The sequence below is a fragment of the Squalius cephalus genome (assembly GCF_949319135.1).
Source record: "Squalius cephalus genome assembly, chromosome: 3".
Classification (NCBI taxonomy): domain Eukaryota; kingdom Metazoa; phylum Chordata; class Actinopteri; order Cypriniformes; family Leuciscidae; genus Squalius; species Squalius cephalus.
In genome coordinates, this window is record NC_137124.1 from 9,535,752 (window position 1) to 9,550,758 (window position 15,007).

A 15,007-nucleotide genomic window follows, 5' to 3' on the forward strand; every position below is an offset into this window, starting at 1 on the left:
CCAAAAAATAAAATAAAAATTCTTACTGACTCCAAACTTTTGAACGGTAGTGTTTAATGTTACAAAAGCTTTCTATTTCAGATAAATGCTGTTCTTTTGAACTTTCTATTCATCACAGCATCATGAAATAAAAATGTAAAAAACTGTTTTCAACATTGATAATAATCAGACATGTTTGTTGTGCATCAAATCATCATATGAGAATGATTTTTGAAGTCTACTGGAACAGGTTTTCATGCTTGAATGTTCAAAACCACATTGTTTTTCACATATTCTCCATTGTTGCAGCTCCTCTCTTCCCAGTCTGTCAGTAACGCTCTGAGGTGTGTTTCCCGTACAACGACGTAACTCGCTGCTTCACTACCATGGTACGATGCATCGTTGAAGAAACCAACAAGCTAGTCACGACTGTTTCCCGAAACCGTAGGTGGTGGAGATATAACTACTTTTAATGAATCTGTTTGTAGATCAAATTAATGCTACATTTTTTTCTATAAATTACAGACATGTCATCTGAGGACTAATTCTCATTTTTCTCAGTTATTTTGCTTAAATGTCAGCTAGCTTATTCTGCTCAAGATAAGGATTTATGAAGTCCAAATGTCATGCAAACAAGAAACTATGCTAAACCACAAGTTTCAACACACTAATAACCAACTCAACACGGCCTCGTCCCTTTATTCTGCGTACGCCTTGGGTGGGAATTATCTAAACGAGAAATATCGTGACGTGTTTGTTCCCGGAAGAAAACACAAGACTACAACTGAGGCGTTTCAGGGAGTTCAGAAACAGTGACACTGATATAGAGTATAACTCCCTTTGCTTTGTAACTCTGCAGCCCTTTTTTCATTCTCAAAAATGCAACATTACACACTAAAGAAAGTTGAGCATGTAAAAAAATAAAGCACAATCGGCTCTCTTTAAATGTGTCGTCCTTCTCAAACCAATGCAGAGTGTGTGTGTCCTTTCAAAGCAAAGTCTCTATGTTCCTCTCATCTATTACTTTCTCAATCAATCCTGTTTTTTACATCACATCTGCAGCTTTTTCATTTAAAATAAAGCACTGTTTGCATGTGTGTGTGTAAGTCCGTCACATTCGAGTGGGACAGACAGACACTGCAGAAGAGGAATTTGCATGCTTTACATCATTAAATCAATCAATCACTGTAATTCGAATCCCAGACTGCACTTAGAGACCTCTCAGAACACCAGCCAATGAGAAGCAGCCGAGAGGTTCACAAACAGTATCAGCTCTCCTCTGATCATGGCACAACAGTACAGGAAATACAACTAAAAGCCACGAGTCTATCCTCAACATCTCCAGTGCTGCACAACAACACCATCATTTACAATACTGAACCTCCACACACACACACACACACACACACACACACACACACACACACACACACACACACACACACACACACACACACACACACACACACACACACACACACACACACACACACACACACACACACTATCCTCCTGGAACCCAAGAATAGACTTTTGTCCACTGTAGTGGACATTATATTTTAGTGGATTTCTCTGACGTCATACATGTCACATGACACAACCTGGGTGTCCTGTAAAGAGCACATTCAGGACTTTCCAGAGACACCAAATGTTTGGAGGTTTCACCATGAAAACAACTTCTCCTTGGTCTTTAAAAATGTCTGACATTAATTTAGTAATCAAATGTAGCATTCTTATGGAAATATGATAATATATTGTAATTATAATTTAAATTGGACTACTTTTCAAATTGTATTTCAAAAAACAACATCTCAGGAAAATGTTAAGGGGTTTCAAATAAAAAAATACTTTCTGTTACAGAACAGGGCGTTGATTTCAAACGTGTCCACTGTAGAGGACACCGGGACTTAAATCATGTTTATCAGGCATTTTGTGAGACACAACAAGTGAATATGGAAATAAATTATACATCAATATTCCTATGAAATATTAGATATTATTATTCAAATGTTGCCAATTATTACTCCAATTATTACACTTCTATTTTCATTAAATGTTGCTCCAAGAACACATTAATGTGCAAATTAGATACAGTGTATAGATACATTGCATTGAATGGGAATATTAATTTATGGCCATTTTACCCACATATTGCATAAAGTAAAATGGTGTATCAATTCATTCCATTATTTCTTTCATAACATAGTTGAGAATAATCTTTATACAAATTTTGGTTGAAAAAATCCTGAAAGCCCAAAATTTATTGGTGATTGAAAAAAAAAATCCCATTGTTTTTGCCTATACATATAATTTCATGTCATTTTATTTTTTAAACAACTTAGTCCTGGCGTCCACTACAGAGGACATAGCATAACGTATGAATAAAATATTATTTTTCAAAAATGTTTTTTTACCATTTGTTTATTGTGCTCTAAACAATGTGATGACATGCAAAAAAACTAAATTCACAAAACTTTTTTTTTCTGGGTCTCAAGAGGCTATGACCCTCATATAACACTCAATTCCTCAAAATAATTTTCTCAATTTCACTTTCACTTCACAATCAGTTACATTTCGGTTGTCCCATATCACTACTGTTGTTCATGTGATTACTTTATTGGATTAATTTTTAAGCACCAGAATCATTAATTCCTCTTTTTAAACCACTAAAACTGACACTGAATGGAATATTACAGGTTGAACAGCATCTAGATCCGTCTGTCAATTACCACATATAATGTTGACTTGATATAACGCCTACTATGGAAGTCAATGGCTAATGTCAACTGTCTGGGTACAAACATTCTTTAAAATCAACAGAAGAAAGAAACTCGGGCATATACAGGTTTGGAACAACTTGAGGGGAGAGTAAATGATGAAATAATTGACATTTTTGGGTGACTCTCCCTTTAAGGTGGGACTCATTATCTAGGCGGATGAACTGGTTGTGGATTGCGTTGGTTTGCTCCAGTAATCACTGCTTAACGTTTGGTCACATCACATCTATCTTATGTAAAAGTAAAAGTAACCTGTTTACTTTACCTGTTCATGACACAAGTTGAAAAACTGGATATAGATTGCACAGATTGAGATTAGGCAAGCAAATTTATTCAGTCTCATGCTGTAATGTTAAATATATTCTTTAGGCTTTTTTAAACAATGTGACAGCTGAATATTTTTAACATTTGACTCTTGTGTACATAAACTAAAGTTTGGGGTCAGTTAGAATTATTATTATTATTTTTGTAAAGAAATAAATTATTTTATTCATCAAATTAATAAAATATGACAGGAAAGGCATTTATAATGTCACAAAAAATTCCTGTTTTAAATAAATGATCTTCTTTTAAACTTTCTATTTGTCAAAGAATCCTGAAAAAAATGCATCAAGAAGCAGCACAACTGTTTTTAACAATCATAATAATAATAATAATAATAAACGTTATTTGAGCAGCAAATCCGCATATGATTTCTGAAGGATCATGTGACACTGAAGACTGGAGTAATAATGCTGAAAATTCAGCTTCGCATCACATGAATAAATTCCATTTTATATTCAAATAGAAAAATAATACTTTAATTATAATAATACTTTGAATAATAATATTTCACAATATTACTGTTTTACTGTATAGCCAGAGTGAACATAAGATATCGTACTGACCCAAATTTTTGATAGTGTGTTTTTGTTTGTTTTTACAAAAGCACAACCAGCATGAGATTACAATTATTAAGATGACAGAACTTAAAATACTTTTATCATTAAATATAATTTTTCAAAATAAAAGTGCTAATTATTATCCGCATCTAAATATAGCATCAGGCCGACCAACAAATAGTTATTAACATCCCGGCAAAACACTTTCCGGAAACACAACAGTGATTAACACAGTGATCTACTTTGTGTATTAAAGCAGACAACTTAATCTTCAACAAGTCCATGCCAACTGACCTCTGACCTCTCAGCCACTCCGCCCACAGATGAATCCAGCAACCCCATTGGTCCACATGAAGTGTGTCTGGATCGTCCTCTCCCATTGGCAGATAAACGGCACTGAGTTTCATTGGCTCTGTGATTCACAGACTCATCCAGACTGACGCTCACGTCGGCCAGCCAGATCTCAGCCATGGTGAAACCGTAAACTCTGGAGAAGAACAAAATGTTATTGTTAATTATAAAAACCTGAGGACTTCACGAGTCACAATACAACCACAGAAAAGCGTAAATTAGCATTATAGTCTGGCTTTAGATTTTCACTGGACATCAAGAGGCGACAATACGGCACCAAACTGTGTCTTGTATAAAACTGAATTCATGCTTTTAAATAACTCACTGCACAAAATGTGTTGTGTTCAGCTATTGCAGGTATTTAATACTTTTATCTTGCCTCTTGATCATAATTTGAGGATGTATATATTGGCATAGGTCAATCTACTAGGTCTAACTGTATTTGCAACAAAACCGAAGCGATTTATTGGACGCATAGACTTTGACATGACCAACAAATGTTCTCCCTTTAATAAGGCTATTTATTTTGCTATCATAGTGTATTTGCATTAAACACTGTTTACCCTGCTGTCCACAACCACATCAGATCGTGTCACATGACCCACTAGTTGAGAACCACTGCACAAGTGTGCAAAACAGACGCAGCATTCTTCGTGTAAATCCAAGTGCTGTGCTCACATGATCATCAGTACTGGCATGTTTTGTTTGTCTTCCAGAGTTTTCAACTGCCAACACAAAGGAATCTAAACAACAACCTTCATTTTCTGAGCATGTGCTGCCATCTAGTGGAACCAACAACACAGATCTGTTCCTTAAATGGTCAAGTAAAGTGACATATACCTCAGGGCTGCCAACTTTTGAGTTTAGCCTGGAGTGAGATTTTTTCTCTCAGGGGGGGGATATTGCATCACAATAAGTGTAATTGTGATTGTCAAAACATTTGGTAACTAAATAGAATTTTATGAAGTTTAGTGACAACATGTTACAATGTTTACATTGTACAATGACTGGTAGGATACAGTTTTTATTATTGCTTGACAAAAATTTCAAGTTTTCAATTCCATTCTTGTGATTTGATTCCGATTTTGATTCAATATTGACTAATTTGGATACATGTTTATTTTAAATTTTATTTAAAAAAATAATCTCACCTAATGCTGTAAACATAGAGGGCCCAATCTGCTGGTGGTTAAAAATAACAAATTAAATAAAATATAATGCAGTTTTTGTTATAATAACAATTATTTAATGACATAAGTAAAAATATAATATCCTACAGAGTTTAGCTCCAACCCTGAAAAAATTCAGGTGTGTTTGATAAGGGTTGGAGCTAAACTCTGTAGGACAGTGGCCCTCCAGGACTGAAGTTGCCCATCCCTGGCCTATGTAATATAGTGCTGAGCAAAATCTCCTCTCAAGCTATTTTTTCTATTCAGTTAACATGCTATGGTCATTAAATGGCTTTCCTGAGGTAAATGTAACGTTATGTGACATAATTGTTCTGCTGTTATATATTGACCGCTTTCAGTGGTTGAAAAACACTAATTGGTCGATATTATGTATACTTTCGGTAAGTTGTACTGCATCTTTAAATAAAAAAGTACCAGATGATGGTTCACGTGCACTTGAACTGAGGCGCTCAGCGATCTGTCACGTCACATTTACAAGCGCCAAACGTATTTTTGTCTGAATTTCGTAATAAAATTGACGGAATCTACGAGCTGAGAATTAGTTTAATATTAAAAGTGCCTCTTTGCTCCGCAATTTTTCTGTGCGTGAGAAAATGGATGTGTGGCGTGAGAGCGTGTGAAAAGTGTCAATTGCGTGAGAGTTGGCAGCCCTACCTTCAAAAAGAAATAGTGACGCTGAACTAGGTAAAGCAATGTTTTAAAACGTAGGGACAAGAAGCAGAGGTCAGCTTAAACCTCATATCTGAGCAGAAACATAAGTCATTTTTTTCTCAATAGTCGCAAGAAATGTCTGTTGCTTCTCTTTGACCCTTTACAGCTCACTATAATGACTTCAGACAACATACATGTGCAATATAAGATACATATAAGTGAACAAGTGTCTAATAAGAGACACATCACATGCATTAGACTAACATGTCAGGTGTTAGAAGGACATGAGAGCGGAGCGACAGATGAACCCTTCTGAGGATGAGGTTGTTGGATCAGGGAACTGGGATTGTGGCTGGTTTTGGGATGGTTGTTGGATCAGGGAACTGGGATTGTGGCTGGTTTTGGGATGGTTGTTGGATCAGGGAACTGGGATTGTGGCTGGTTTTGGGATGGTTGTTGGATCAGGGAACTGGGATTGTGGCTGGTTTTGGGATGGTTGTTGGATCAGGGAACAGGGATTGTGGCTGGTTTTGGGATGGTTGTTGGATCAGGGAACTGGGATTGTGGCTGGTTTTGGGATGGTTGTTGGATCAGGGAACTGGGATTGTGGCTGGTTTTGGGATGGTTGTTGGATCAGGGAACTGGGATTGTGGCTGGTTTTGGGATGGTTGTTGGATCAGGGAACTGGGATTGTGGCTGGTTTTGGGATGGTTGTTGGATCAGGGAACTGGGATTGTGGCTGGTTTTGGGATGGTTGTTGGATCAGGGAACTGGGATTGTGGCTGGTTTTGGGATGGTTGTTGGATCAGGGAACTGGGATTGTGGCTGGTTTTGGGATGGTTGTTGGATCAGGGAACTGGGATTGTGGCTGGTTTTGGGATGGTTGTTGGATCAGGGAACAGGGATTGTGGCTGGTTTTGGGATGGTTGTTGGATCAGGGAACAGGGATTGTGGCTGGTTTTGGGATGGTTGTTGGATCAGGGAACTGGGATTGTGGCTGGTTTTGGGATGGTTGTTGGATCAGGGAACTGGGATTGTGGCTGGTTTTGGGATGGTTGTTGGATCAGGGAACAGGGATTGTGGCTGGTTTTGGGATGGTTGTTGGATGGAGTTCAGGTAGCAAGTATCAGCAATGCAACACAAATCAATGCTGTTTCTGATATAAATCACACAGGGACTGTGCCTTGTAGATGCAAGAGATAGGTTTAGTTTTTTATGCAAATTTGCCAATATTTAAAAAGTGACCTAGATGGCAGAATCCTCATTTACATTTTTTCCCCCCTTCAAAATGTTCATTGTGAAATTCAACAGTGAAATTAGAGCTGCACGACTCCAGATAAAATAGAGATCACAATTCTCCCAACGTCATTTACTAGAGGTTCTGACAAAATGTTAATTGCTGCAGTCTATTTAACTAATTTGAATTATTTTTTTAATCGGTTTGAATGAATGATTCAATGACTCGCTAGTACTTGATTACTGCATGAATCAGCATTTTTGAACAAATCACTTGAATGAATGATTCAATTACAAATCTTTTTTTTTTTTTTTGACAGTCACGTGTCGCCTCCTACTGGTGTAACTATATAATTGATACAATCTTTATTTGAAGCGCCATATTTCAAAAGGATTTGCCCTGGTCTTCGAATTGAGATCTTTTAATGATTAGACATGCAGCTCTAGTCTTGCAACTGTAATATAGTTAATATCACATAATACATATATAATCTATATATAGAGATCAGTGAGTGGAAACCAAGTCTGTAGTGAATTATAATGAAGATTTTGGAAGTTATTTTAATTTTACATCACAAGGTTTTTCTTTTAGCTTTATCTTATTCGTCCTATAAGTACCAGTGGTTTAGACTTTATACTGACACCTACAGGCCTGGATGCATGACGTTTGTTTAGTAACCGCTGCCCCTCCACAGCAAAGCAGTTTGTTTCTATTTTCTGCTTTCTGCCTCCTTCCACACATAATAATGGCTGTTGTTTGTATTCAGTCAGTGCTAGCAAATTGTCGCACATTTCTTTTAGTGTGGTGGCTGTGACCTCTGTGTGTGCGTGCTAAGCACTGAAAGTGCTATGTGAAGTTCAGGCACACAAACTGAATCTATATTCAAGCTGAGCCCCCAGCATGAGTTTTTTAAAGCCACCGTTATTTTAAAGACAGTAGTGGTCAAAATTATTGGCACCCTTGGCAAATATGAAAATTTAAATTCACAAAAACCTAACCTTTCATTGAAGTAAAACAAATAAAAATGGGGGAAAAATCTCTTTATGAAATGTTTTCTGTAATTGGCCACAATTAATGGAACCCTTTTATTCAGTACTTTCTTTGCAACCTCCTTTTGCCAAGACAAGAATCTTCTCCTATAATGCCTGATGAGTTTGGAGAACACCTGACAGGAGATCAGAGAGATCATTCCTCCATACTGAATCTGTTATGATCCTCCAATTTCCCAAATCCAGGTTGAAACGCTTTTCTACGTTTTTTAATTGGGTTCAGGTCAGGGGACTGGGATGGTCATGGCAGAACCTTAATTTTGTGCTCAGACACTCATTTTTGTGTTGATTTTGATGTTTGTTTTGGATCGTTGTCCTGATGGAAGATCCAAACAAGTGCCATAATAAGATTTCGAGCAGATGCAGGCACATTTTGATTTCGATTATCTGTTGCTATCTGATTCCATAATGTCATATATCTGAACAAGATGTCCAGGACCTCCAGCAGAAAAATAGGCCCACAACATCAAAGATCCAGCAGTAAATTTAATTGTACATATGGGGTAGGGGTGTTGAAATTAATCATTGCATCAATGCATCACAATGCAGACGTGAACAATTCAGCATAGATGCAGTGATAGACCATAATCGATTATAGCCTACTGACATTACTCTGTATGCCATTCGTCACATACACGCGAGCGTAAAATGGCGGAGGGAGGCGAAACACAAAAGCGAGTAATAAAAAATGCACTCGATATTTTAACATTTACAGCGTGCGAGTGTGTGTGTGAGCGTTATTGTTACAAGTTCACCTGACAGTTTCATGCACTTTTAGTATTTACTAGTGTTTGTTCTAAATGGTCCTGTCGTCTGCTGTGTTCACACTTGAGTTGTGTTTGATGTTTGCTACATTCAGGAAGTATTTTCTTGGACCATATAAAATGAAAAGGGAGTTCATATACATCTGACTGCTTGTATTCATTGACGAAAATGTAGGCATGTGCAGTAATACTGAAAAGTGAGGATGCAATGCATCGTGATACCGAATCAAATCGTTGACATAATAATCGTAATTGAATTGAATCGTGAGACCAGTGACGATTCACACCCCTAATATGGGGTACTTTTTCTTTTTTTTTTTATCTCTGTGTGCATTAAACCTATCGGTTGTGATACTATTACTATTACTAAAACAAAATTTTTAAAAACTAAGGCTAATTTTTTATTGTTATATCTGACCATTGAACCCAAGATGTAGTAGTGTCTGGCAACTGAATATGCCTGAGTTTGTTTTTGGCTGAGAGCAGAGGATTTGGAGAGTAATAAGAGTGTAAATGGTTTTAAATATATTTCTAAAATAGCTCTATTCATTTCATTATGTGCAAAACTTAATTTTGGTGGATTAATTGAGGACTAACCACCGCCATGAAAGCTCTGAGTCTGAAGGTGATGATACACAGGGCAACTTTTTGAGCAATATTGCTGGGCAATGTTGCCGTCAACGGGCAACCAGATGAGACACAGGGCCCACAACCGATCTAAATTATCCAGATTGAAATTTTTTGCCCATTTTCAATGGGAAAGTGCCCAAACAACAATCGCTCGGCAAGATTGCCCAGCAACATTGCTCAAAAAGTTGCCCTGTGTATCATCACCCTGAGAGGATAAGCTTTAGCGGTGCAGCAGCGCCACCATGCGGTCACACTTAGAAAACACACGAGGGGAAAAAGGGGGCGGCGACGTGTAGTCAGCAGAAGAGAGGAAGAGAAAACAGAAGAAAAAAAAAATTCAAAAATGTTCTTCCTGGAAAATCTCTCATCCCGCCACAACTTCACCACATGACATTTCCGAAAGAAAAAAATGCGACACCCTTGAGCGCCCATTGCCAGGCCCGAATCTCATTCAGCGACGATCTGACTTTCAATGATTGAACTATGTGAAAACACAGCACGGTTTGATTCACAAGCGCGTATAACAAATGTGAGCTTTGCATTCATTATTATTATTGAGAGAGAGAGAGAAAAAAAAAAAAAAACATGATGGAAATGTACTGTGATAATATATCCCTAATAGTATTTCTAAAACAGACGATTACGTAATATTAAACTCCCACAGTCTTCCCGGTTCACATTAACTGTGATCTCACCCGTGTTACTGGGAAAGGGTGGGCAACTTTATCCACCACTCATATGGAAACCTTCACTCACTTTCTGTTTGCAACCAACACATAAAGCCTGTGAATTTCATCAACCTGCAAGGAAATTAAAGGCGGAAATTAATCACGCTTCCGACACGTTTCTTTGCATTTCACACACGGCAACACTGTCGCTATTAGGATACAACAGATGCTCAATCCATATGCTGTGTTTACGTGGTGCATAAAGTCCAGAAAGTGTGTGTCTTTAACGTTACCTGCTAATGCACGGAGAGTCAAACTGGGATGTGGCTTCTTCTTCTTCTTCTTCTCCTCGCATATCTTCATTGTAAAAATGCATGGTAAAAAAGGCAACTGCGCAGTTGTTTCGCCTCGCGCTGTGAATGAACGCCGCAGCACCTTCATCATGTCATGCACGAGGGGTTTTGAATCGCACACTGTAAAATGTCGGCGCAGCTGCGTTATGAAACCACTGTAAGAGGAGATGATGTGACACAAACATCAGCGCGCAAAATTGTTCCAGAGTCTTCTCCCCCAAAAACGCACGCACGCGCGCGCGCATCACGACTCCTCTCCTCTCGCGTCATATGATGGTGGTGGCGCGGCGCGAGACCCTCATGTCCACACACGAGTTTCATCTGAAGGGGATGATGATGAGGATGATGCGCGTCTGGAAATTGCGCAGTTTTTAATCCACTGCAAACGCAGGCACTCCCCCCTCTCTCTCTCTGTTTCCCTCTGCACTCTTTCGAGCTGCTTCCCCTTCTCTCCTTCTTTCTCCTCCTCCCAAGCTCTCGTTTTCGCCCCTCATGCAGGTTTATTTTCGGTGGACGAGTCTCTCTCGGACCCGCACCGCCCCGCCTCCGTTTCTCCGGGACGCACGAGACTCCCAGATTCCTCCACCATCATCTCTCTTTCTCTCTCTCTCTCTCTCTCTCTCTCTCTCTCTCTCTCTCCATCTGAGCAGGGAACAGGGTGTCCGTTTGAGGGATAATGTGGGGCTGGTGGTGTTGATGGGGAGGTATTGATTTTCTGTCATCTCTAGTGGATTAACCCTTGTACTGTCTTCAGGTCTTCTTAGCACTGGAATCAGGGGTTTTGACAAGAGTAGCCTATCTAAACAAACAAAACATTTCGAAAAATATAATTTATATAAAGAATTTTGTTTAAAATAAAAAAAAACTATTTAAAACAGTGTTCCATATGGCTTGTGTAACAGGGACACTGTAAAATAAATTCTCACCAAATATTTGACCATTTCTAGCCCCTAATGATGTGTGTAAGAGTTGAACCTGGGACCTGTGTGCAAAAAGGGAGCCAATATTGACTGTGTCTGTCAAAAAGGAGATTTGTTTGTGAAATATGAACTTGCGTTGAACCTGTTACAGAATACATTAGGCCAGGTAATGAAATGATGCAAAGAGACACCCCTGTGTATTTAAATAGCCTAGTGTTACTCAAAGAATATTTAATTTATATAAAAAATACTATTACACACACACACACACACACACACACACACACACACACATATATATATGTATGTGTGTGTGTATGTGTGTAATAATAATATTTTTTATATACAAAATACTATTATTACACACACACACATATACATACATATATATATATATATATATACTTATATATTTTCCTCACTGTGTATATATATATATATATATATATATATATATATATACACAGTGAGGAAAATAAGTATTTGAACACCCTGCTCTTTTGCAAGTTCTCCCACTTAGAAATCATGGAGGGGTCTGAAATTGTCATCGTAGGTGCATGTCCACTGTGAGAGACATAATCTAAAAAAAAAATCCAGAAATCACAATGTATGATCTTTTAACTATTTATTTGTATGATACAGCTGCAAATAAGTATTTGAACACCTGAGAAAATCAATGTTAATATTTGGTACAGTAGCCTTTGTTTGCAATTACAGAGGTCAAACGTTTCCTGTAGTTTTTCACCAGGTTTGCACACACTGCAGGAGGGATTTTGGCCCACTCCTCCACACAGATCTTCTCTAGATCAGTCAGGTTTCTGGGCTGTCGCTGAGAAACACAGAGTTTGAGCTCCCTCCAAAGATTCTCTATTGGGTTTAGGTCTGGAGACTGGCTAGGCCACGCCAGAACCTTGATATGCTTCTTACAGAGCCACTCCTTGGTTATCCTGGCTGTGTGCTTCGGGTCATTGTCATGTTGGAAGACCCAGCCTCGACCCATCTTCAATGCTCTAACTGAGGGAAGGAGGTTGTTCCCCAAAATCTCGCAATACATGGCCCCGGTCATCCTCTCCTTAATACAGTGCAGTCGCCCTGTCCCATGTGCAGAAAAACACCCCCAAAGCATGATGCTACCACCCCCATGCTTCACAGTAGGGATGGTGTTCTTGGGATGGTACTCATCATTCTTCTTCCTCCAAACACGTTTAGTGGAATTATGACCAAAAAGTTATATTTTGGTCTCATCTGACCACATGACTTTCTCCCATGACTCCTCTGGATCATCTAAATGGTCATTGGCAAACTTAAGACAGGCCTTGACATGTGCTGGTTTAAGCAGGGGAACCTTCCGTGCCATGCATGATTTCAAAGCATGACGTCTTAGTGTATTACCAACAGTAACCTTGGAAACGGTGGTCCCAGCTCTTTTCAGGTCATTGACCAGCTCCTCCCGTGTAGTTCTGGGCTGATTTCTCACCTTTCTTAGGATCGTTGAGACCCCACGAGGTGAGATCTTGCATGGAGCCCCAGTCCGAGGGAGATTGACAGTCATGTTTAGCTTCTTCCATTTTCTAATGATTGCTCCAACAGTGGACCTTTTTTCACCAAGCTGTTTGGCAATTTCCCCGTAGCCCTTTCCAGCCTTGTGGAGGTGTACAATTTTGTCTCTAGTGTCTTTGGACAGCTCTTTGGTCTTGGCCATGGTAGTAGTTGGATTCTTACTGATTGTATGGGGTGGACAGGTGTCTTTATGCAGCTAACGACCTCAAACAGGTGCATCTAATTTAGGATAATAAATGGAGTGGAGGTGGACATTTTAAAGGCTTTCTAGCATTCTAGCTGATAGACAGGTGTTCAAATACTTATTTGCAGCTGTATCATACAAATAAATAGTTAAAAAATCATATATTGTGATTTCTGGATTTTTTTTTTTTTAGATTATGTCTCTCACAGTGGACATGCACCTACGATGACAATTTCAGACCCCTCCATGATTTCCAAGTGGGAGAACTTGCAAAATAGCAGGGTGTTCAAATACTTATTTTCCTCACTGTATGTATATGTATGTGTGTGTGTGTGTGTGTGTGTAATAATAGTATTTTTTATATACAAAATACTATTATTACATATATATATATATATATATATTATTATTCTTTTTTTAAGAGTGTTTTTAAACCTGTAATTCCTGGATGGCCAAGTTTATCAAATATATATTTTTGATCGAACTGTGTTTTTTATCAAATAAATGCAGCCTTGGTGAACAGAAGAATCGGTAACACTATATTTTGATGGTCCAATTTAGACATTCTACTAACTAGAGTAACTTTGCAACTTCATGTCAACTAACTCTCATTAGGGTATTAGTGGACTGTCTGCTTAATATCTGCTAAATAATTTATTGTGATGCTCCACCAACAGACATTATACTGGCTATAAGTAACTTTGCAACTATGTCAACTTATTCTACATACCTGAACTAAACAGTCTAGTAACAGGCCCTATTCTAATGACAGTTAGTTGTCTAAAGTGGACCATCAAAATAAAGCGTCACCAATTCTTCTGTTCACCAAGGCTGCATTTATTTGATAAAAAATACGGTTCAAATGTAGCGAGAATCGGGACTGATGTCCCTGAATCTTCTTTCAAAATGAATAATAATAATAGGCAAAGGCGTCAATGTAAAACTTGGACGGGCCAAGTTTATCCAGATTTCTGTCTGTATAAGTAATAGTATTGGTTGCACTTTATTTTACAGTATGTGCACTTACATGTACTTACCCACAAAATTACTGGTTAATATAAGGTAACTACATGGGTTTAGGGGTATGTTCATGGTTAGTACCTAGTCATTACCCAGTTACTGTAATTACTGTAATAAGTACATAGTATATACATAGGGAACAGGACTATAAAATAAAGTGCTACCATATTATTTACAACCCCAAATTAGAAAAAGTTGGGACACTGTACAAATTGTGAATAAAAACAGAATGCAATGATGGGGAAGTTTCAAATTTCAATATTTTATTCAAAATACAACATAGATGACATATCAAATGTTTAAACTGAGAAAATGTATAATTTTAAGGGAAAAATAAGTTGATTTTAAATTTCATGGCATAAACACATCTCAAAAAAAGTTGGGACAAGGCCGTGTTTACCACTGTGTGGCATCCCCTCTTCTTTTTATAACAGTCTGCAAATGTCTGGGGACTGAGGAGACAAGTTGCTCAAGTTTAGGAATAGGAATGTTGTCCCATTCTTGTCTAATACAGGCTTCTAGTTGCTCAACTGTCTTGGGTCTTCTTTGCCGCATCTTCCTCTTTATGATGCACCAAATGTTTTCTATGGGTGAAAGATCTGGACTGCAGGCTGGCCATTTCAGTACCCGGATCCTTCTTCTACGCAGCAGTGATATTGTAATTGATGCAGTATATGGTCTGGAAAATGCAAGGTCTTCCCTGAAAGAGACGACGTCTGGATGGGAGCATATGTTGTTCTAGAACTTGGATATACCTTTCAGCATTGATGGTGCCTTTCCAGATGTGTAAGCT

At 38.2% G+C, this 15,007-nt stretch overlaps 1 protein-coding gene across 3 annotated transcripts in view; it reads right to left on the reverse strand.

Moving 5' to 3' along the window:
* Positions 1-10,853, reverse strand: part of kdm6ba (lysine (K)-specific demethylase 6B, a) — an 84,649-nt gene extending 73,796 nt beyond the window's left edge. For 2 of the 3 annotated variants that reach the window (XM_079867706.1, XM_079867702.1), the window contains exons 1-2: positions 10,471-10,853; positions 3,932-4,124 (exon numbers count right to left, since the gene is read on the reverse strand). The gene's annotated coding sequence lies outside the window, so the exon portion shown is untranslated. Of the gene's footprint in view, positions 1-3,931; positions 4,125-10,470 lie in introns of those variants that run through there. The other variant, XM_079867704.1, reaches the window with a different exon arrangement.
* Between the last annotated feature and the right edge of the window lie 4,154 nt (positions 10,854-15,007).